Here is a 20,430-nt window from a genome sequence, read left to right as displayed (position 1 = left end):
CCCCCCCCCCCCAACACCCACTCCCAGGGCTGCTGTGAGCCCCCCCCCGCCAGGCTCCTCTCCCAGCCTTGGTTTCCTCAAACGGCAGTGGGGATCGCCACAAGCCTGCACCAGCTCTAGGTCAGGGGGCCCCAAGGAAGAGAAGCAAGGAAAACAGCAAACACACGTATGTGCTCCCGCCTCGGGAGCCTGCCCCACTGGATGGAGGCTGGGCTCTGCCGGGCCTCAGTACCCCCCACAGAGGAAAGGGTGCACCAGCTCCCTGCGGCCACGCTGATGCTGCTTCTCCCAGTGCCTGCGAGCGCTCAGAGTTTCGTGGCTCCCGGCCCCGGGCCAGGGTGCTGACTGGCCACCACGCAGCCAATCAGAGCTGAATAATAAATACCCCCCCAAAGTGACCCACGAATTAAAATTTCAGTGTCCCCGTTGGCTCCTCTTTCCTTCATTAGGCATGCGGATCCCAGGGCTTCGCTCTTCCAGTCACTGGCTCCTGCCCCCCCTTCTCCCCTAGGCTCCCGTCTCCACAGCGATGGCTGGCGGTAAACAGAGCCCCGAGCCCAGCCGACAAGTGCCAGGCCCGGTGTGCTCCAGGGGCCCCACCAGGGGGTGGCCCCCGGGGGGAAATGCCCCCTGCCTGGAGCCCTCCACCGGGCAGCAGTAGGGCCCAGCCTGGACTCCCCGGACCTCTCCCAAGACCAGCTCTGCCAATAGGAAGTGATCGGCGGGTCCTGCGGAGGCCCCCCCAGTGTGGGAGCGGCACACTCAGGGTTACGCCCTGGCCCTGTTGTGGGGGGGGGGGGGCTGACATGGAATCCCGGATGCCCTCTCCAGCCGGCCCTGCTCCCGGAGGCAGCTGGCAGGGAGGAGGGGGGGAATAAACCAAGCCTGCCACCCATGGGTGAACCAGGTGGGCACGCCCGGGGAAGGGGCACCAACACCTCTCTCACTTCCGCAGCCTGGCTAGGGGGAGAGAGAGGAGTTGTCGGCCTCCCCCTGCCGCTCACTCAACTGCTGGCTGCATTCCCCAAACATTTAGTGGGCGCCCACTGGGTGCCCCGGCCTGGTTGGACAGCAGTCTCTTGCTGCGGTCCACCGGGCTCCCCCGCAGCCAGCCAGAGCGGGCAGTGCCTCCCAGAACCCGCAAAGGCCTGTGCCTGGGGGTGCACCGGCCCCAGCGCTCAGCTCAGGCCCCTGCCTGGTTCCCAGGCCTGGGGCTGGGGGAAGGGGTTGGTTCCCAAGCCAGAGAGGGAGGAAGAGCGAGGGAGGGGGCCGGATCCCACCAGTTCACCCCCTCCTCTGCTGGGGCTCAGGGTTCGCACGTGGTGGTGGCGTCAAGGGGAAGGAGGGGGGTCCGGGCCAAAGGAGACGGGGTCACGCGCTTTGGGGGCGCGGGCGGGGGGAGAAGGGTGCTCTCAGCCCCCTCCCCGGGGCCCGGAGCCGCGCGGCCGCGCGGGCGGGGCAAGGGGCCAGGCCGGTCCCCCCACCCAAGGCTGAGTCAGGCCCGGGCGGGGGCAGGAAGCGGCCCCCTCCCCCGCCCCGGCCGCAGCGCGCGGCCCCCACCCCGGCCCACGGGCCCCCGCCGCGCCACCCGCGCGGGGGGCTCCTACCTCCTTCCCGGGGCAGCGGCGAGGGGGCCCGGCCCCGGCGGCGGCGGTGGCGGCGGCTGCGGCTGGGCTGGCTCCCTCCGAGGGGCCGGGAGGCGGCAGTGAGCCTGGCCCCGCGCCACCCCCCGCCGCCGGCGGCCAATCCCCACCCGGGCTGGGGGGAGGGCGATGCAAATTACCCCGGATCTGGGTCCGCCCGCCCGCCTCCCCCACGCCCGGGCCCGGCCTGCACTAGGCCGCGCATCCCCGGGCTCGCTTGCGCCGCGCGGCCGCTTGGGCCGCCGCCCTCCCCGGAGAGCGCCGGGTGGGTGACCCCCCCCCCCCGGGGCGGGGGGCCGAGGGGAGGGGGGCTGGGGACGGTTACACAACCAGGCGGGGAGGGGCCCCGGGGCGGGGAGGGGGCCGGCCCGCGGGCCGCGCAGCCGGAAGCCGGGGACCGCCACCGGCCCCCGGCGAGGGGAGCCCGGCTTCAGGCCCCGCCCCCGGGCCGGCTCGGCCCGCCCCCGCGCCGCGCCGCGCGATCGGTCCGCGCCCATTGGTTCGCCTGCCCGCCGCTCACCGCCCCTCCTCCGCACCGCCCCTACCCGCGGAACGCGGCGGGCCGCCGGCGCGAGGCACCCTGGGACATGTAGTCCGAGCCGCCTGCCACCTGCCGGCCGCAAGCGGCGAGGGGACTACGACGTCCAGAAGCCCCCGCGGCCCCGCCCGCCCACCGGGACACTCCACCCCTTCCCCCTCCTTTGCAAAGCCCCCCTCCCTGTTTTTTCAGCCCCCTCCCCCCCCATCCCCCATGGAGCTCAATCCTGGCCAACTCCAACGTATGCACGCAGCACCTAATAGGCCCCCGGGGGGCGAGAGCACCCCCAGTACCTAGCTGCAAACTTAGCACGCGACGCGCCCCCCTATCTCCCCACGCCGGTTTCCCCCACCCTCAATGCGGCCCTGCTTCCCCTCCCCCGCTCCCCGCGCGCCTGGGATCCCCGAAAAGCCATGCACTCGGGGAGGGGGGGGCTGGGGCACAAGCCCATGCACTTCGCCCTCAATCCCCCTTCCCGGGCGGCGCCCCCTCCTCGCGCTCGGGATCCAGGGCGCTTCCAGCCTCCGGGCAGCTGCCAACCACCCCCTCCTCTGAAACTTGCGGAACGTCCGCGGCTCCCCGGATCTCTCCTTCCCGAGAGGGCAGAGGTGGGCGCAGCGCCCCCGGCCCGTCCCCGCCCTGCACCCCGTACGGGGGGCCGCGCCGGGCACTGACTTACCTCGCGCGGCCGGGCCGGGGCCGGGCCGGGCCGGGGCGCGAGGGGCCGGGGCCCGGAGTTGGGACTGGGCTCCTCGGCCGCTTGCCTCCGGGGTCCGCGTCTCTCGCTCTCCGCCTCTCGCGCTCTCCCCTCGTCGCTCCCTCGCTCCGGCGGCGGCGGCGGCGTCACTGCCCCTACAGTAACTGTACAGTACAGCCAAAGCCCCGTATGATGCTCGCGACTCCCTTCCTGGTTTCTCCGAGGGCAAGAGGGGTCCTCCCTTGTCTTAAAGGTGCCGCAGCCGCCGGCCCCCCCCCACGCCCAGCCCGCCCCCCCCCACCCCGGCCTCGGAGGCCAGAACAGGCTCGGCAGGTCCCCTCTTGCCACGTCTCTGCCCTCCCGTGGGGCTTCGCCCGCTGCGCCGGGGAGACCGGGCTGTTATTAGGTTTTGTCAAGTTGGGGGGGGGGGTCCAGCCCGCCCCCGGCGCGCCCCCCCTCCTCTGACCTCTCCGCCCCGCTGCGCGGCGCCGTGCCAGCTTGCCAGCTTATCTGGCCCCAGAGCTCCCCGGGGCGCGGGGGGAGTGGGCCCCCCGGGGTGGAGGGGGGGTGGGGGCCTCCAGATAAACAGGCCCCCAGCCTCTGCGCAGGGGCGGGCGCGGGGGGGCGCGGGCTTTGCCCCCGACGCCCGGGGCGTGGCAGGATGGCAGCGGGGGCGGGGAGGGCTGTGCGCACTGCGAGGACCGACGCGGGCGTGGGTCGCGGCGGCCGGGGCTGCTGGGGGTGGGTGGGGGGCGAGGGAGTGGGGACCCCGGGCCAGGCGCCGGCCCTCCCAGGGCCTCAGTTTGCCCAGCCGCAGAAGGGACCCGGGGGTGGGTTTTCGAATGACGGCTTGGGTCCGCTGGGCTCCTGGGTCCCTAAATGAAACAACCAACCTGCCTGCCCGCGATTATATAAAAGAGTCGCCTCCGCCCGCTGCGCCAGGGGCGTAGCGGGGGAAGGGGTTGGCGAGGGGCGGGCTGGGCGGTTGTTTTCCCGGCTTTCCGAGTTCCCCCACCCAACTGCGGGCCGCTGGGCTGGACGGGGACCGGGCCCCGGACGTCTGGGTCCTGCGGGCCGCTCGCGCCAGGGTCTGCGTGGCTCCGGAGGGGCAGCGATGGGGAGTGGGGAGGCTTTGGCTCAACCCAACTTTTTTCCCTGTCCATTTCTCCCACTTCCTCCCCGGTCGTGGGAGAGGTCCGGCGGGGGACGGGGGAGGGGGAGGAGGGGACGAGCGGTGAGAACAGCCTGACCCGGCCCGGCCGGCTGCCCAGCTGCACACAGTAGGCTCCTGGGGAGGGCTGGCTGGTGCGATCCGCCGCGTGGGGGGCTCTGGGCCTCGGTTTCCCCTTCCTCCTTCCCTTGGACGGAGAGCGCTGGCACCTGCTTAAGAGCCGCCTTTTACTGAGCGCTTCTCGTGTGGTTGGCTCTGTCCGGGGTCCTGTTTACCTCCATTCTAACATCTAATCGCATTATACTCGTTTATTGCTATTATCATTACCACCACTACCTTACAGGCAGGAAACTGGCACTGCCATGGGTGAAGTGGGCTCAGTCTGTCCTCCTCTGACTTCAAAGCTTCCCACCGCCCCTTGTACTTTATTACTTCTACGCACAACATATTAAAGGCGCCTTTCAACTCCCAAACGGGTTGAATCGGCTTTTGTAATAATAATTTGGCTTCAAGGGGAAACCCGGGAGGCCCCCAGAGGGGAAGTGACAGCCCCAGGACTTGCAGCCTGAAACCAGCCCCCAGTAGGTGGGAAGGGACTGAGGGAGGGGCCGCGTAGGTCCCCGGTGAGGGTGGAACCCAGGGACTTTGCTCTAACGACCCTGCCTAGGACATAAGCCCTTCTTCCTTCCTTAAACCACGGGGCCACCAGCCTTGGGATTAGAAGGGCCAGGCACAAAGACAATTTGCAGGTCTCAGGGTTGTGCCTGGACTCCTGCAGATAACTAGAGCTCGGTCCTTACTCCTCAATGGTCTCACCCCCCCACCCCAAGCTCCACCCACTCGGCCAGTACAGGGGTGACTTGGTTTCCCCTCCTGTGCCACCTAGCCTCGAATATCCTGCCCCGTTTCTCTACAGTTGATAACCTGATTCAGAAGGGTAAGGGAGTACACACAGAAGATTGGCATTGAGTCTAACCCTCAACACACCCTGAAAAGAAGCAGGAGTTATATAATTTCCATCTTACATATGAGCAAACTGAGGCCCAGGGAGGCACCATGAGCAAGGATGTCAAATGCAGCATTCCCCTGGCTCTGGATCCTGCCAGAAGGGCTGGGAAGGGGTCCCTCAGGATATGCCAAGATGGCAGACCCCGACCTCCCATGCTCAGTCCTGTCCCTGACGTGGAAACAGTGAGGGAGGCAGAGCTTTGTCCTGACCCCCATTCCTCAGTCCCTACTCCTTCCCCTCACCTCCCCAAAATACCCGAGTAGATACTATTTTAAAAGCTAATAGGGTTATAAAAGACTGAGTTACTGTGTGACCTTGGGCAGATTACTTAACCTCTCTGATCCTCAGAGTCCACTGCAGAGAATAATGATAGAGACTTCCTAGGGTTCTAACGAGGGAGACACATGATGGTACATATAACATTGTTTTTAAAGATTTTATTTATTTATTTGAGAGAGAGGCAGCGATAGCAAGAGAGAGCATGAGCAGGGAGGGGCGGGAGAAGCAGGCTCCCTGCTGAACAGGAAGCCCGATGGATGTGGGACTTGATCCCAGGACCCTGAGATCACGACCTGAGCAGAAGGCAGACACTTACAGGACCAAGCCACCCAGGCGCCCTACATATACCATTCTTCAACAGCACAGTAGGACAGGAGAGAAGTCCTCCATAAGCCATAGACGTTATTATATTGATGTCATTGCTACTGTTTGGGCCATACCCCCCTGTTCCTGGCCAGGGCAGCGATGAAACCCACATTTCAAAGATGAAAAGTTCACACACACACACTCAATGCATTTTTTACTTCGCCGGCAAGACCCCCATAAGGTGCTCGGTGAAAGGGTTCTCGGAGCCTCTCAAGACCAGCTCCATCTCAGCAATAAAACAACACGAAAATCAACAAATACTTGGCCCTTGCCTCAGAACAAATTTGTTCCGGGGTGGATTTCTAAAATTCCACCTTTGAATGCAACTTTAGTCCCCCTGTGTAGGAGGGATTATCCTCCCTGACCGACAGGACGATTGGCGTAGAGACCCAGAGAAGGCTCATAACTTGCCAAAGACACACAGCCAGTGAATGGATGGACTTGAATTTGAGTTACGTTGTCTAGGCTGCGAGTTTATATATTTTGAGCGGATAATTCTTGTCCCCATAAGTAGGGGTTGCTTCTGGGGTGGAGAAGCAGGAGGGGTGGGGAGCAGAGTCAGAGACCTTCTGTTCTCTGTCTTTGATCTTTTGAATTTTGCATCACAAAATTTTTTTTTTTAAGTCATCTGCACGCCCAGTGTGGGGCTTGAACTCACGACCCCAAGATCAAGAGTCACAGGCTCTCCTGACTGAGCAGGACAGGCGTCCCGATGCATATATCATTTATAATGAAATTTAAAATAAAGTCACATTTCTTAACTTGCGTGCTTCAGAGAACACCATCAAGAAAGTGAAAGAAAAACCCATGGAAGGGGAGAGAATATTTGCAAATCACAGATATGATCAAGGTCTGCTGTTCAGAATATGTAAAGAAATCTTAAACCCAACAATAAAAACAAAATAACCGATTCTTTTAAATGGGCAAAGGATTTGAATAGACACCTCTCCAAAAAAGATACACCAAAAAGAAAAAAAAAAAACCAGATACACACACACAAAAGTTGCTCACCATCAGTAGTCATTAGGGAAATGCAAATCAAAACCCCGGTGAGACACCAGCTCACCCCTGCTAGTAGGGGCTGAATCCAACAGGCAGACAGCAGCAAGTGCAGTGGGGGTGGGGAGACACCTGGGCCCTGCTGTCCCGCTGGCGGAGGGATAGGCCGGCACTTCGTCCCAGAGCGAAACACAGTGACCGTCTAACCTGGCAAGGTGTAAACCCAAGACAAATGACATCCGGTCCACACCGAAACGTGGGGTGCAAATCCACAAAACGGCATGACCCGTAACAGCCAAAAGCTAAAAACGGTTCAAATGTCCGTCAACTGATGGATGAACGCACGCAACGCGTCCACCAGGCGCAGGGAGTGTCCGCCGCCAGCAGGAGCGAGGCGCCCACCCGCGCCGCCCCGGGCAAGGACCCCGAGCCCACGACGCTCAGGGAGGGAACCAGACACAGAAGGCCCCACAGCGTGTGAGGCCACGTGTGTGACACGTCCAGACCGGGCTCGTCCACGGACGGGGAGGGGCTCGTGGAGCAGTGGGGGGGGGGGGAACTGCTGATGGGGACACGTTCCCTTGAGGGGTGATGAAAGTGTTCCAAGATCAGATCGTGGTGATGGTTGTACCACTTCTGAGCACACTGAAAACCACTGAATCATACGCTTTGAAGAGTGAATGTTTTGGTACAGGGATGACATAAATTTTTCAAAAGAAAAGCGACACCCATATTCACAGCAGCGTTTTTCACACCTAGAATGTAGACACAACCCAAATGTCCATCAACAAACGAATGGATAAACGTGGTGCGGCTCATTCACATGCTGGAATATTACTCGCCCTGAAAAAGGAAGGACATCTGACATAGGCCACGACGTGGACGGACCCCGAGGACATCGGGCTCAGCGAGAGTAGCCAGACCCAGAGGGACACATCCCACAGGACCCCACTCCCAGGAGGTCCCCAGAGGTGTCCCGTCCACACAGACAGAGAGGAGATGGTGGGAGCCAGGGCTGGGGCAGGGGCTGGGGAGTCCGTGCTTCCTGGGGACAGAGTCTCCGTGTGGGGGGGTGGAAAGTTCTGGAGACGGACGGTGGGGACGGCTGCACGACAGCCTGAGTGTGCTTCATGCCACTGACTTATACAGGCAAAAATGGTTGAAATGGTTACTTTTCTGTCATATATTTTATCACAATAAAAAAGTAAAAAGAAAAAAAAGTCTACCTGTAGGAGGGTCTGAGGGTGGCCGTGTTCTCTCTGGCTCCAAAGTCTGGGAACGTGTGTGGTGCCGAGCGGTGGCACATTCCATTACTATATAAGTGTGGTTATGCAGGAATAAAATTAAATTTTTTTCTTTCAAAAAATTAAAATTAAAAAATGGAAAGGTGCCTCAAAACGGTGTGAGGGGAAGATGTTAGCATCATTCTAAGCACATGACTGCCCGCCTTTCTGCTCCATTCGTCACACGCGTGGCCGTGCAAGAGCCCCCGGCGGGGCGCGGAGTGGCAGCTGGGGATCTGGCGTGGGCATCCGGGGAGCACGGACAGAGACAGCGGTGGCAGAATGAGGAATGGGTCTGCTCTGAAGGTCAAGTCGAGATTTGATGCTGTGTCAGATGTCAGGAGGACGGGAAGCAAGGAACCCAAAGGGCTTGCTGGGTTCCACGGGCCGTGCGGGGGCCGCGATGCATGGGCTTGGAAGACAGCGAGCGCGAGGTGTGAGCCGTAACCCCGTTTTTCCTCTTCACAATGGAGACGCGTCCCTCGGATGTCCAGAGACAGTGGACAGGTGAATCAGGAGTGTCAGGGAGAGGGCGGGCTTGGAGCTGGGCAGGGGGATGGTCTTCCCCAGCTCGAAGGCTGCGTGGCATCCCCCAAGGAGCATGGACAGAGAGGGCGGCCCGGGCTGGGGGACCCCAAAGCTGGAGTCCAGCAAGGGGGGCAGAGAAGGAGGCCAGCGGGGAACTAGAAGGTGGTCGGATCACAGCCAGCAGTTTCCAGCAAACAGGCCTGGCCGCTCACTGCCTCATCCCCGGGGCTCGGGATAAGGTCCTGCAGAGCGGCACCCACTAAACACTTGCTTGAAGAATGAACATTGGTCTTTAAACATGCGGACAAGAGAAACGATGAGCCTCAGGAACCCTCGGGCGCTCCCTAGGGACAAGTCACACCGAAGGGGATCTTCATTCCCTTGTTAGATCAAACCGTAGAAGGGGGCAGGCACAGGGGACCCCGAGTTCCAGCAAAGTCAGGAGCTGGATGGTGCCCGGGAGTGAGGAAGAGTATGGCAAGGGTACGGTGATCAGCAAACAGACGGGTAAACATGGCCCGTTCCTGGACCCGCCTCCGCGCGTGTGTGCATGTGTGTGTGTGTGTGTGTGTGTGTGTGTGTGTGTGTGTGCGCGCACACACATTTATTTTTACCCTTGATCTCAATTATATATAAATAATAGACACACTATTATTTTTTAAAAAGGCTCATGAGGGCGCCTGGGGGGCTCCGTCGGTGAAGCGTCTGCCTTCGGCTCGGGTCATGATCCTGGGGTCCTGGGCCCAAGTCCTGCAAAGGGCTCCCTGCTCAGCAGGGAGTCTGCTTCTCCCTCTGCTCCTCCCTCCCCCCACTCCTGCCCTTTCTCTCTCTCTCTACCTCTCTCTCTCAAATAAATAAATAAGATCTTAAAAAAAAAAAAGGCTCATGGTCTCTTCCCTCCATCTTCAGAACCCGCAGTATGACAAGATCTCTCTGACCCTCCTACCCTCCTCTTGTAATGACCCTATAAAATGGATCAGCTGCTTTCCTAGGGCTGCTGTCACCGGCTCCCCAGACCGGGTGGCACAGAACAGCTGAAAGATAGCCTCTCAGTTCTGGGGCCGGAAGTTCCGAGTGGAGGTGTTGGCGGGGCCCTGCTGGCTCCCAAGACTCCAGGTCCTGGCCTCTGTCCAGGCTTCGTAGACCCACGGCCCGCTCGCCGGACCGCTCCCCAGGGCCTTCCCTCTGTGCGGGTCTGTCTCTCTGGGTCCAGGTGTCCCCTTCTTACAGAGACAGCCGTCATATTGCGTGAGGGCCTGCCCTCCTCCAGCGTGACCTCGTGTTAACTGAGTCTATCGTCTGCAGTAACCGTATTTCCAAAGAAGGTCCCATCCTAAGGCTCTGGAGTTTGAACATGACGTGTGCGCGCGTGTCCACGCATAAGCACATCTTCCTCTCTACCTGCCTGTCTCCCCATCCGCTGTCGTCTTTACCAGTGACTTGAGTGAAGAAGACCAGGCACCGTTCGGAAGCCACGTCTGGAGAACAGAGCTATGTCTGGATTCGAGGCCGACCACGGAAAACTCCCCGAATGAACACCGAGTTTCCTGGGGGGGGCTGCAAAGGTCTGTGTGCGCTCTCAAAGGCCAGCTGGCTGCATGGGGACGGAGGCCCAGTCTGGGAAGACGAGAACGTTCTGGAGACGGCTGGTGAGCGCGGCCGCACCCCAGTGTGAGAGTGTTCGAAGCCACTGACCTGTGCACCTTCTAGGGTTAAAATGGTAACTGTTACACAATGTATCATTTACTACAATTATTTTTTATAAAAGGGGGGAAAAGTCAGTTGGCTAACTGCGAGGCGGGGTCCTGGCCGGGGTCAAGAAACAGAAAAAGGGCCTTAGTGGAAAAGCGGGCGTAGTCCAAATCCACGACAGACTTTTCCCGATGGGGGTTTATGGACGTTGGTCCCCAGCTATGACAAATAAAGGTGGGTGTATGATGCTGGCTTTGGGGGAAGCTGGTGAAGGGTGCCTGGGAAGTCTCTCTAGAATCTTTGCAGCTTTCCTGGAAAATTCTAAAACTTTTCTAAAATGAAACTTGACAGCCAAAGACAGCAAACGCAAGGCTACGTCGGTGTATACATTTGTCAGACCCATCAGACTATACACTTAATATCTGTGCTTTTTACTTTATGTAGCCCGTATCTTAATTTTTAAAAAAGATTTTCTTTTTTTCTTTATCTGAGAGAGAGAGAGAGGAAGAGAAAGCACAAGCAGGGAGCGGGAGGCAGAGGGAGAAACAGACTCCCCGCGGAGCAGGGCTCCAACCCAGGAGCCTGGGACCATGATCTGAGCTGAAGGCAGACGCTTCACCGACTGAGCCCCGCAGGCACCTGTAGCCTAAACCTTCATTTAAAAATACCAGGCAAATGTCACATGATGGAAAACGTGCCTCGATTGGCCCAGAGACACTGCATTTAAAAATGTATCTAAAGGAAATATTTTGGGTTGTGCATCAGGACATAGCTGCAAGGATGTTCAGCGGAGTGTCGTTTATAAACACAACATATGGGGAGATGATGCAAATGTCCCGTGGCAGGAGTTTTGGGTAATGAAATATGCAGGGGTGATATTCAGAATATTTGACCACCTCATAAAGCCTGAGCACTGAGGGGGCAAGGACCCGAGGGAGGGATGTCAGACCAGCTCTTGGTCCCATCTGAGCCTCCGCCTGTGGTCTTGGCACTCTGTATGGGGCGCTCTAGCCCCAGGCGGGGAGATGTGCAAACTCAGGAGAAATTCCTGGAAGCCTGTGGGGAGCCCTTCCACCAGACTCATCAGGTCCAGCTCCTGAGTGCCAACAGGGCGGCTGAGGTCTAAGTCTGAGAATCCAGAGTGAAGTTCAACTCCTAAAATTATGTTGGTGTTTGCACACCCATGTTCGTAGTCACCGAAAGGTGCAAGCAACCTAAAGGTGTCCGTCCGTGGATGAAGGACACACCGTGCGGTCCATCCACGCGCTGGGACACGAGCCAGTCTTAGAAGGGAAGGGACCGTGACACCTGCCACGACGTGGAGGGACCCTGAGGACACTGGGCTCAGGGAGAGCAGCCAGACCCAGAAGGACACATCCCGCAGGACCCCACTCCCAGGGGGTCCCCGGAGGAGTCCCGTCCACACAGACAGAGAGTGGATGGTGGGAGCCAGGGCTGGGGCAGGGGGTGGGGAGTCCGTGCTTCCTGGGGACAGAGTCTCCGTGTGGGGAGACGGAACGTTCTGGAGACAGAGGGTGGGGGTGGCTGCACGACGGCGTGAGTGTGCTTCGTGCCACGGAGCTGTGCGCTTAGAGATGGTTACGATGGTGACTTCTGTGTATCTTACACAATAAAAATATCAGGAGTTCTGATCTATATTTTTTTTAAGACTGAAAAGAAGGAAAGCAAAGAATATCAGGGTCCAACTCCGCAGAGGCAAGCAGGGACATTAGAAAAAAAGAAGTCTCACCCTGCTGCCCGCAAGTACAGAGACAAGCCCCCGCCCCAGACTCTGAGTCCCGCTGGGGTCACAGCGCTGATTTTGTGGGCTGGAACGTGACAGGCCACGGGCGCCCAGGAAACCCGGGACTGTGTGCGGGCACAAGGAAGGCTGGGGGCACCAGGAGCCCCTCAGCTCTCCCCCTGCAGGTGAAGCCTCCTCCCACTTGGGCTCCTCCCAGATGCCCCAGGCTCCACCCGAACGCTCCCGGGGCAAGCGAGCATTTAGCCAGCACGCCCAGGGTGGCCAAACCAGGCGTGCAGGTACAAGGCGATTCCGTACTTGTTGGCAGATCGCTGGGGCTTGGAGCGCCCGGGAGCCTCTCCTAGGACAGCCCCCGAGCATCACAGGAGTCCTGCAGCCTCTGGATTCACAGCATCTGGGGAGAAGCCGGCGGGCCGGGGGGAGGGGGCTAGTGCACCCCACCTGGGCTGTTTAGACTTGGCCCATGAGGTGGAGGAAGGGGGGATTTTCTGGCACTGCTTCGGTCCCTTACTCCACCCTGCAGCTCAATATTCCTATCTGTGCAATGGGCCTTGCAGCCCAACACTCGCGGAGGGGAGGACGCCTCCCTCTGGCCCCTCTCCCCGCCTGCGCCCTGGCCTCCTGGATGCCTCCACACTCCCAGGCTGGACGAGGACCCCAGGGCCTCTCAGCACCTGGACAGAGGGCTCCAAAGCCGGGGGTGGGGGGTGGGGGGCCGTCAGCCTGCCTGCCTTTGGGGCCTGGCTCAGGGCTCTGTCTCTGCCACTCTCTCCCTGGCCTGGCCCCACATTTTAATAATTTGCATGAGAGACACTGATTCCTCCCCCTCCTTCTGCCCCCTTCCCAGGACATGGGGTGATGTCTGGGGACATCAGTGGTTGTGACACTAGGGGGTGCTCCTGGCATCGAGGGGTTGGGGCCGGGGATGCTGCTAAACCCCCCATGTGCTAAGGATGCCACCCCCCCCCCCCCGAATGATCAGGCCCCAAATGGTCACAGTGCCGATGGGGAGAAACTCTGGCCTGGGTCTAGTTTTAATCCTGCCTGCTGCCAAGCACACCCCTTGCTTCTCCCTTTCTGTGCTCTGCAGGGAAGGAAATCCTGCCCCATGGCTCAGGACAACCCAGGACTTGAGCCATGCCGCTGCCCACTATCCCCTGCTGCCCCGGGCAGCCGGTCTCCATTCAGGGCCTCAGCTTTCTATCTGGACGATGGGCCCGAAGCTGGATAACAAGGGAAGCCTCAGAGATGGTCCCCGGGGGTCAGCTTCGCCTGCTGATCCTGGTCCTGTGTCCCCAACCCCCGCCGGAGACAGAGGAGAGCGGAGGAGACCAGGCCGTGGGGGCGGGGTGGGGGCGTTTCTGGAAGAGTTCTTTCTTTTTTTAAAATCACCGCAGTTGAAGAAGCGACTCCTCCCTCCGTCCTGCGCCTGCCACGTGGGCCGCCCGGCAGCCGCCCCTGTCCCCCGGCCCTCCCCGGGCTGGGCCAGCAGCAGGAGCTTTGGTTTCACTTTGGTGCCACCGGTTTCACTTTCGGGCAGAAGGAAAGAGGGAGGCAGAGCGAGGGCTGGAGAGAGCACAGGGGGCTCCGTGGGCCACAGGGTCAGCGCCGCCACCGCAGATCTCAGGGGGCTGCCTCCTGCAGCTCCCACTTCTGACCTTCCTCCTGGCCTGGGGATTCTCCTCTCTCCCGGAGGCAAGGTCAAGGGGTCAAGGTCAAGTTCCCTGAGTGACTGTGGGCGGGGCAAGCCTCCTCCTCCCTCTGGGCTCCTCTCCCCAAGCCCACCCCCTTGCTAGTGGGGCTGAGTCACTCCAGTCCTACCGTGTCCCCAGTGGGAGCGGGTGGGGCAAGGTGCGAGGCAGAACAGGATGTCGGGTCAGCTGACTTTCCCCGGCAAGGGACCCTTTGGCCCAGAAACCACTAGGAAGGAGGCTCCGTGAGGCCTGAGTCTAGGCCTGGATGTGTGTGCGTTGGGGGGGGAGGACAGTGTCCCCGAGGCCACCTGCCGTGGCATCTGTCTGGCAGACCCAGGCTGGAAGCCCAGCTGCTCTGCCGGCTTTCCGGCACACCTGCCCGGCTCTGGGACTCGGTGTTTTCATCTGTGAAATGGGCGTGGCCATGTGCCTTAGCCCCGCGCCCCACCCGCGGGGCCCTGCTGCCCTTCTGCAGACAGGGGTCCAGAGCCTTGTAAGCCTGGCTGAGAACCACGCCAGGGCAGGAACTGGGCCATTCCCCTCTCTCCCCAGCACAGGCTCAGGGCTCGGACAGGACTCGCCAGACAGGACTGGGGAGTCACCCAAGGCATATGTCAATAACATGGCGCGGGCGAGACAGACACTGTGTGTGCCAATGGGACAGGGTGGCTCGTTTTTTTAATAACAGCTTTATTGAGATATAATTCACTTACGATACAGTTCACCCACTTCAAGTGTATAATTCAGTAGTTGTTAGTACACTCACAGAGCTGTGCAACCACTACCACTAATTCTGGAACATTCCATCACTCCAGAAGGAAGCCCCAGGTCTTCCTCTCCTCTTCCCCTCCTCCAGTCCCCGGCCCCCACGAGCCCCCTTCCTGTCCGTGGATGAGGCTGTTCTGGACGTGTCACACACGTGGACTCACACGCGTGGGCCCTTCTGTGTCTGGTTCCCTCCCTGAGTGTTGCGGGCTCAGGGTCTGTCCCCGGGGCAGCGCGGGTGGGCGCCTCACTCCTGTCCGTGGCCGAGGGACGTGCCCGCGCGTGGGGGACCGTGTGTCCGCTCTTCAGCGGATGGACATCTGGCCTGTTTCCACTCTGGGCTCCTGGGAATCACGCTGCCGTGAGAGGGCAGGTGTGAAGGTAACCGCAACAAGTGTTGATTAGTGTGTGTCCACCCACAGTAAGTGCTGTTCGGGGACCCTGTGTTTTGTGGGGTAACAAGCACCATAAAATGCAGAGAGAGGAGGAGCACCTGCGGAGGGGCTCTGGCGCCCAGGCTCTCCAGGTCTCTGCTGGGCTCCGGGAACCCCTTCCCCACCCCCTAGGCTGGCCCAATTGTGAACCCTGAACTCCCCAGCTGAGGAACCCAGAGGCTCCCCGACTCTCAGGGGCAGCCCTCAGGTGCTGGCTGACAGAGCGCAGGGGGCCAGGCGGGCTGGGAACACGGGTCTGGAAAGGGGTCCCTTCCCTTTAAGGGGAGGACCACTGGGCTGTGGTGGGCAGGGAAGGGAAGGGAGAGGCTGGGAGGGGATGGAGGGTGGGGGAGGAGTTTCGTCCTAGGGCGAGTGAGTACTCAGGAGGCTCCCCCGCACCTGTGCCTTGTGTCCTGCCTCCGCTTGGGCAGGGAGTCCCTGGGCAGGGGAGGAGAAGGAGGAGTCACACAGGGTCTGATTCCTGTCGGGCCGGGCCGGGAGCCACTTCCTACTCTTTACTGTGGGGTGAAGACAGGAGACAGCACACCTAGGGGTTCATTCAAGCACCCTGGGCCTCGGCCTTGCCAACACCCCTCCCAGGTCCTGGTGCTGGGACCGCACCCCTCTGCGGGCCAGCCAGAAATCCAGCCCGCATCCCGCTGTCATCTGCGGGGACGAAGCCCAGTGTCTGTTCATGGGCTCGGTGGGGAGACGTCCATTCAAATCCTCTGCCTGATTCCTAATTGGGGCTATTGGCTTTCGGTTGCTGAGCTGTAAGGACACTAGCCCCATCTCCCATTCTGTGGGTTGTCTCTTGATGGCGTCCTTTCATGCACCCGGGTTTTTAACTTTGATCAGTCCACGCACACCTGTGTTTTCTTTTGCTGCTTGTTTCTGTGTCGTGAAGAGCCCACTGCCAAGTCCAAGGCCACGAAGATGGGAGGTGGGAAAATCCAACAAGCGGCCCTTGGCTGGGGGGGGTGGGGAGGAGGAGAAGGCTGCCTGGAGGAGGGATGTTTGTCTGGAGCCTGAAGTTTGGGCAGGAGTTGGGGGTGGAGAGGGGTGATGACAGAGAGAAGCTTCCAGAACAGGGGGCAGCAGGTGCACAGACAGGGAGGGAGGCAAGAGTGAGAGTGAGGGATTTGCACCTCCCCTGCCTCCTCCCCTTCCTCCCCCTCTTCCCCTTTCTTGCCCCCACCATGACCCCTGGGTAGCCCCTGCACCTGTACCCTGGGTCCCGGGGGGCCCAACAGGCATGGGGGTAGTGATGTGGCTGTGTTTAGAAACCTGGGTCCCTGTGAAAAAAATCCAAGCCTGTCACTGGAAGAAAGGAAATGGGGGTCAGAGCAGGGGGATGGCGAGTGGCCCCCGCATGAACTTGTATGTGAGTGGAGGGGGTGATTGCAGCCACACAGGAGGGTTGCAGGGGTGAGGGAAGTGAGGACAGCCTCCGAGAAGGCAAATTCTGAGCAGATGCCCACCCATCAGTGAGCAGGAGCTAGGCAGGTGCAGAGGGAACAGAGTATGAAAAGGCCCAGAGGCGAGCAGAACAGGACAGCCGAGCCAGGTAGGCTTGGTCCTTTGGGGGGAAGGGGGGACCTGGGACAGCTTCTCGGGGGGCCAGCCTTTACCTCCACGTGAGGCAGGCCACCCAGACCAGGGTCTCTGTGGAGAGACAGATCTAAGAGCTGGACCCCAGGGCAGGCCATGTGGGGGTCTCCAGGCCAAGGCCTTGCCCTGCCCTTTAGGACCCCGCTCTGTGACGTTCTTTGCAATCCGAGGTCTGCTTCCCTGCGGCCCCCCCCATTAATGCCTGGACGTGCACTCCCGCATCGCTGGTGTGGCCCCAAGAGGACAGCCACAGCTGGGGTAGACCCCGTGCGGAGCAATCTGTGTGTCCTGCTCCTTATTAGGTCAGCTTCCTAACCCTGTCTGTCTGAGGCTATGACCTGGCTCGCGGCCGGCAGCTGTCCCCAGGACAAAGTACTGGTGTCTCAGCCAGACACCCAACTGACCCGGCTCCCAGCTCGGCCACCACCCAGTCCTGTGCCCAAGGCCAGTGGGGGTTGCAGTGGTAACAGGCTTCTGTTCTACCTGGTGGGTCGCCAACGTGCTGGCCCCTTTGTGTCCCACTGCATCGCCACCAAGGGTCAACACCAGGCACAGCGGAGGGCCCCCTGACCCCCTTCTGAACCCAGGTCCTTCCCACATCCAGGGGAGTTGTCACTGCTCTGCTGGACGCTGTGACACATTTCGAGCCCCACCCCCCACCCCCAGCCAGGCAGATCTTCTCCAGGGCCCGTGTTCTAAGGCCCCACTGCCAGGCCTTGGCCTACGCAGGTTCCCCTGCTGGGGATACCCTTGGCCCTCGGGCCCTCGGTGACCCTCGTTCGCAGGTGGCTCTCGGTGAGAACACCAGTCCACGGGGTCCTGCCTCGCTTTGCCTTTAGCCTCAAGGGTGCTGTGAGTCCTGCTCAGCTCCATGGCCAGGCCGTGGAGCCCGCAGTGGGGCATCCGTGGATCGAAAAGGCAGCGACTGAGTCAGGAGGAAGCGTGGCTTTGGTGATGGCAGGATGGCCGGTGTTTGTCCCCAGGGAGGCTGGACCCTCTGGATGGGTACCGTGTCGCCTTGGGCAAGTAGCCTAGTCTCTCCGGGGGTCAGACCCGTGCTGCCCCCATTACAGGGTGTGGCCAGGGTGATGGGAGAAGGGATTCGGCTGAGAGGGTCTGCTCGTGGGGGGGAGGGGTAGCCTGGGATGACCGCTCTGCTGCTGGGGGCGGGGACGGGATGGAGGCTCCCAGGGGGCACAGCGTTCCTTGAGGCCACAGAGCCAGGGGGCCGGTGGCGCAGTGGGCCCCACATTCCAACAGGTCCTGCTGCGCAGGGGCGGGCGTCCCAGTGTAGGAGGCATGGCTGTGGGCCGCAGTCCCTCCCTCACCTGAGGCCCCTGGTTCTCCAAGGGCTGCTCTTCGGCCTCCCTCCGTCCCCGGGGAAGCCCGGGCAGAAACCCGAGACCGAGCCTGGGCCTCGGTTCAGGCTGCGGTGGGGCCCAGGCCGCTCCCTCCGGCCCTGCTTCCTCCTGCTGAGCCGGCCCGCCGTTGCCATGGGGACGGCAGACCGGGCGGGTCCCCCAGCGGGTCCCCCACCCACCTGGCCCGGGGCTGCCCCAGCCTCACACACCTGGTCAGCTGCGCGTCCCGGGAGGGGCGGGGCCTAGAGGGCCCCCGCTGCTTTCATTTTGAGGGGGCCCCTTCCCCTTCCTCACCCCCACTCGGCCTTGGACCCCGCTTTCTGGGAAACCCTGCGGCAGTTTCCTCTGACCTCCGTTAACCCGGAGTCCGCGGCCCACAGAGGGAGGCCGACTTCCGCCTCTGACCTGAGGCTTCCTGCAGGGCACGTACCTCCACCCAGACGGTTGGCTGAGCACCCTTCTCCGGACTCCCCACCTTTCAGAAGGTTCTGGGCCCCTCTGCCCACCTCCCTCTGCAGCACCGTGTCCCAGGCAATGGACACAGGAAGTCCGCCGGTTCAGTCAGGGAGGCCGGACACGGACGCCTCTGCCTCTTGGTCCATCGAAGGGGGCTGGGGTTTTGGGCTGAATCAGGCATCATCCACAGGGGTGCTGTGGGGGCGGAGCAGCACCCCGGGCCCCACCCCCTTGATGCCAGGAGCTCCCCAGTGTGACAACCAGAGGTCCCCAGACATCACCCAGTGTCCCCTGGGGGCACCGCTGGATTAGGGGGTTCCACCGACCCACCGGAGACTGCCTTCCACGGTCACCTGACTGCTGAGGTCCTGGGATGCCGCACGCATTTAAACACACAGCAAGCGGCATCCGGAGCACGAGGCTCTTGACCTCATGACTTCGGGCGCCCCGTAGAGCTTACTTAAAAATACATAGATACACACACACAGGGTGGGAGGGGGAGAGTGGGTGACTCACGGACCCTGGGGTCACCCTGGTTTGTACCCTCTGACCCCAGGGGGTTTACTCTTGTGTCTACTGTGAGCAGGAGCTGGACTCAAATTCTTTTCCAAATAATTAATGCAGGGTCTCCCCCCACCGCTCACTGTGGCCATTCGGGATTCTTCTCGGCGGGGCCGTCCAGGGTGCTGTGGGGGGCCAAGCAGCATCCCCGGCCCCCACCCGCCAGATGCCAGGAGCTCCCCAGTGTGACCACCACGGACGCCCCAGATATGGGCCTGTGTCCCCAGGTTGAGACCCAGTGGGCTGACAGCCAGAGCGGACAGAGCAGAGCAGGCTTGGGCCCATGTTGCCCAACACAGCTCCCGGCCACATGTGCGCCGGCCCCTGAGACGTGACCACGCTGGGCTGAGGTGCGCTGTGAGGGCAAAACACACGCCAGATTCCAAAGACTCCGTGGAAGAAAACCAAAAGAACGTACAAGACCACACTGCTCATTTCTCATATTGGTTACAACGTGAGAGGGTCATAGTTTGCCTCTGTTGGGGCGAATAAAACCATCAGATTACCTTCGCCTGTGTCTTTCCTCGTCCTACGCGAGGCTGCTGGGAGGTTAGACCGGCGCTGGCACGGCACGCCTGTTAGCGACCTCGGCTGGGTCTGCAGGCCTGTGCCCCGCTGTGCTTGCTGCGGGAAGGGAATGCAGGCCGCACGGAGCGCGGGTGGGCTTGCTGGAGAGGGGGGCACCACGGGGCCGTCGGGGGAGCCGCTCAGGACCCTGTGGCACAAACAGTGCGGAAGGGAACCAGGCGAGGACGGGGCCCACCCTCCGGGGACACAGGGGACAGGGTGAGAAAAGCTGGTGCAGACAAGATGCCCACGATCTTCTTCCAAACCAAGGGCAAGAACAAAAAAGCAGAGACGACACAAGACAAACGAAGGACTCAACCAACGCACAAGACCCCAGAGCTCTGGCAGCTTTCCTGACTGACGGGACAGAGAGGTCAAAAAGAGGGGGTGGCCAGGGTCACAGGTGTTGTGTCCGCAGGGGCCCCCGAACACGCAGGCGGGGTCTTCGGTCAGGCTCCTGAACTTGGCAGTGTTGGGATCTTCACGAGGACCCAAGAAACCGCAACACGGCTGCACAAAACGCTGCCTCCCCTAAAGGCCTTCTGCGCCGGCCCCCCTGTCAGGAGACCCCAAAACCAAGAGCTCCTACGTGACTCATGAGGAGCCTGCCCCCTCGCAACAGAGCCCCCGTCAGCAGGTCTGTCTGCTGGCGACCGGCGGGAGAGCCAGGTGTGTGCTGGGGACCCCAGTGGGGAGGAGACACCCGGAGGTGCTGGCCTAGGTCCCCGAGGCTCTGGCGAGCTCCTGGCTTCCCAGGAGCCTGGTCTGGAGCAGATGGGAAGAGAAAGAGTCCGCTTCTCTGTGGTCCGGCCCTGGGGCACCGCGGAGTGGAGGCCTTGCGGCGGCACCCAGACCTTTCTGGGGTCCTGAGCCCGGAGACGTCCCGCTTTGGAATCGACCTCCCCCAGCTGCTCACCGACCCTGGAGGCCTTACCCCACTGATTCCAAACCCTCCCCGAGCCCTCAGGACCCAGTCACCGTGGTCTCTTACTCCTTGAAAATGGCAGCCTG

The 20,430-nt window shown here is 61.3% G+C and overlaps 1 pseudogene; it reads right to left on the bottom strand.

The window, feature by feature from the left end:
• Positions 1–2,184: 2,184 nt before the first annotated feature.
• On the bottom strand, positions 2,185–17,377 carry LOC148108998 (uncharacterized; annotated as a pseudogene).
• Positions 17,378–20,430: the final 3,053 nt, after the last annotated feature.

Source organism: Ursus americanus, chromosome 14, assembly GCF_024610735.1.
Source record: "Ursus americanus isolate L20-20 chromosome 14, mUrsAme1.1.p, whole genome shotgun sequence".
NCBI lineage: Eukaryota > Metazoa > Chordata > Mammalia > Carnivora > Ursidae > Ursus > Ursus americanus.
The sequence above is the reverse complement of the archived record's forward strand: the minus strand, read 5'-3'. Positions and strand labels throughout refer to the sequence as shown.